Source organism: Penaeus vannamei, chromosome 13, assembly GCF_042767895.1.
Source record: "Penaeus vannamei isolate JL-2024 chromosome 13, ASM4276789v1, whole genome shotgun sequence".
NCBI classification, from domain to species: Eukaryota; Metazoa; Arthropoda; class Malacostraca; order Decapoda; family Penaeidae; genus Penaeus; species Penaeus vannamei.
Window position 1 is genome coordinate 3,589,783 of NC_091561.1, and position 2,500 is coordinate 3,592,282.

General features: G+C 39.5%; 1 protein-coding gene across 1 annotated transcript in view; it reads right to left on the bottom strand.

The window, feature by feature from the left end:
• Positions 1-1,447: 1,447 nt before the first annotated feature.
• LOC113802443 (uncharacterized) overlaps positions 1,448-2,500 on the bottom strand; it is a 19,268-nt gene continuing 18,215 nt past the window's right edge. Inside the window, exon 2 of the mRNA XM_070128644.1 lies at positions 1,448-2,500. This exon is cut by the window's right edge and continues 2,953 nt beyond it. The gene's annotated coding sequence lies outside the window, so the exon portion shown is untranslated.

Sequence of the window (2,500 nt, forward strand, 5' to 3'; positions counted from 1 at the left end):
AGTCAAGCATTCATTGAATATTCATGAGTCATATTTTACATCTACTTACGAAACATGATTATTCATAATGAGCAATAAAAAATTAACCATGTTGACAGATGACATGTGAGAGAGAGACTGGAACATATTCCTTTATATCAGTAAGTTGAAAGTTGGCCATTATAATGTGTGCATGATGTCGGACCTACGTGCTTTCCCTGTATTATCAACTTGACTTAAGCAAACTTGACTCCGAATCTTTAAAGTTACATATCACACGTCAACCTAACTCAGGAATGAAAATTTTATCAGACATCTGAGCACTGGTTTATTTAGAGATAAAAAAGTGCGATGTCTGGCAGGAAGAGAGCAAGTATTTAAGAAAAGAAAAAAAGAGAAGAAAAAAAAAAGTGAAGGTTGCTGTCCGGCTCATGGCGGCTGAGAAACGACGTCTTGCGAATTCGGATCCCCTTTACGAGACATCTGATCGTTCCCTTGTGGAATTCGACTTTCTATTCATATGATTTTATTATGTAAACCTCGACGTCGCTGGCCTCCCTGTCCGACTCGTCTGGAGACTCGACCGAGGTGCGTGCGAGCGGTGTTGGAGCAGGTCTGGCGATGCTCATTTGTTTATTCGCGCAAGTTTTGCCGCATTTATATTCTGATTGGGCGCTTAAACTCCCGAACTGCGCGCGGAAGGCGGCCGATCTCGAGAGAGTCGCTTCAGCGGAATGGTAAGAATTATCGGACAGAAGGGTTGGGATTGAAAAAAAAATAAGATGAAGATCGAGATTAAGAAAAATGATTGCGATTTGTATCTGTTTGCAATTTGTTAAGATTAAAGTGGGAATTAAAATGATAAGACTCAAAGTTGCGAAATTTATTAGGATTGCGATTAAATCCATTATGTAGAAAACTATTATGATTCAGAAAACGATGATAAAAATCAAAACAATAACTGAGACCTATCAAAGTTGCGAAAATTATTATGATCAGAACGAAAAGAAAGCACGAAAACGATTAAGATCATTGATTAGGAAGATTAAGATCATAAGTAAATCATTAAGATCATTGTTTAGGAAGATTAAGATCATAAGTAACTCATTAATATCATTGATTAGGAGAATTATGAAGACAAAGCGAGGACGGAGACTCGGCGGTCGTTCGCAAGGAGTCCCGGGCCCGCCTCTCGTCTCTCTCCCCGCGTGCCAGAGGAGCAAGTCCGCCGCGGCCTCTTATCACTTACAAATATTGTGCAGCGTCGCGTCGGGCGTCCTGTCATGTCGGCGCGGGCGGAGTCATGTCGAGGCGAGAATGAGAAACTTCATGTTGCGAGACAGATACACTCGGGCTTGTATAATTCATGATTAAAGACACGGGGAGACAGAGGTTCGGGGCCGTAAATAATCAGCGGTCTCGTGTCGGTCGGATGTCTGTGTTTAGGAGAGTTAATGAGGCGATGCGCTGTTCGCTATTATTTTATTTTCAACAAGGTTTAGATACAATGGCACAAAATCTTAATTACAGACGGAGCATTTTTTATTTATGATAAGAAAGATTAATCATTCAGCTTATCAGGTTATTTATGACACTAAGACACTCATTATGGTGTCTTGTGTTTACATTTTTCATAATTTGTTTGTTTGTGTTATTGTTCTAAAGATGCATATATCTAAACTTGACAATTGTCAAGTTTACAATCACATTCTAAATCTTCTTGAGAATCTCACACTCGAAGTTATGCTGATAACTTCAGTTTCTAAGTAAAAAAGTATAAATGAGAACGAATGCTAATTCTGTTGGAGATGTAACACCAAAAACATTATTTTACATCAGCTGATTGAACTTATTCGTTCTCACTCTGACCTTCTCTACGCTTGTCGCAATGACCAAATGCTTTGCGAATATGACATGATCATTTCCAACAAAAATATTAAGGAAAAAAAATTAAAGAGAGCTGCATAAAAGCAATCTAGGGAGACACAGGAAGGGACGGACAAAAGGGACTTGGTGATGAGATCCGTGATGGAGAGCCTCAGCCGCTGCAAGGGTTTGGTCGCTCCATCAAGCTAGAATACTTAAACAACTACTTAAACGCGACCAACTCTTACAACAACAACAGAAAAATAATGAAAACAAATGCATTACAAGTTTTACACAAAGACTACAAGTGTGACACTAAAAAAAAAGCTAGATCACCTGTATCTAGCGAGGAATTTTGCTAGACAGATTGTATCTCGCGGGAAAATCGCTAGATAGATACACAGTCTAATGCTGTCGAAGCCACAACTACGGTTTTATAAGACATCTAAAACGTATTTGAAAAAGATCCTTAGATATTAACGTCCCGCACTCATGGGTGGAGACCAGCTCCTTCTCCAGGTGCAGGGTCTTAGGATAAAGGCTGGGGATTTAGCGTTTGGGTTTAAGAAAGTAAAAGGGCTAAGAGCAGCAAAAAATGGAAAGTAACACAGGATGAAACTTCCTTTTAATGCTCTTAGAAGTCTGAATGTGAGGG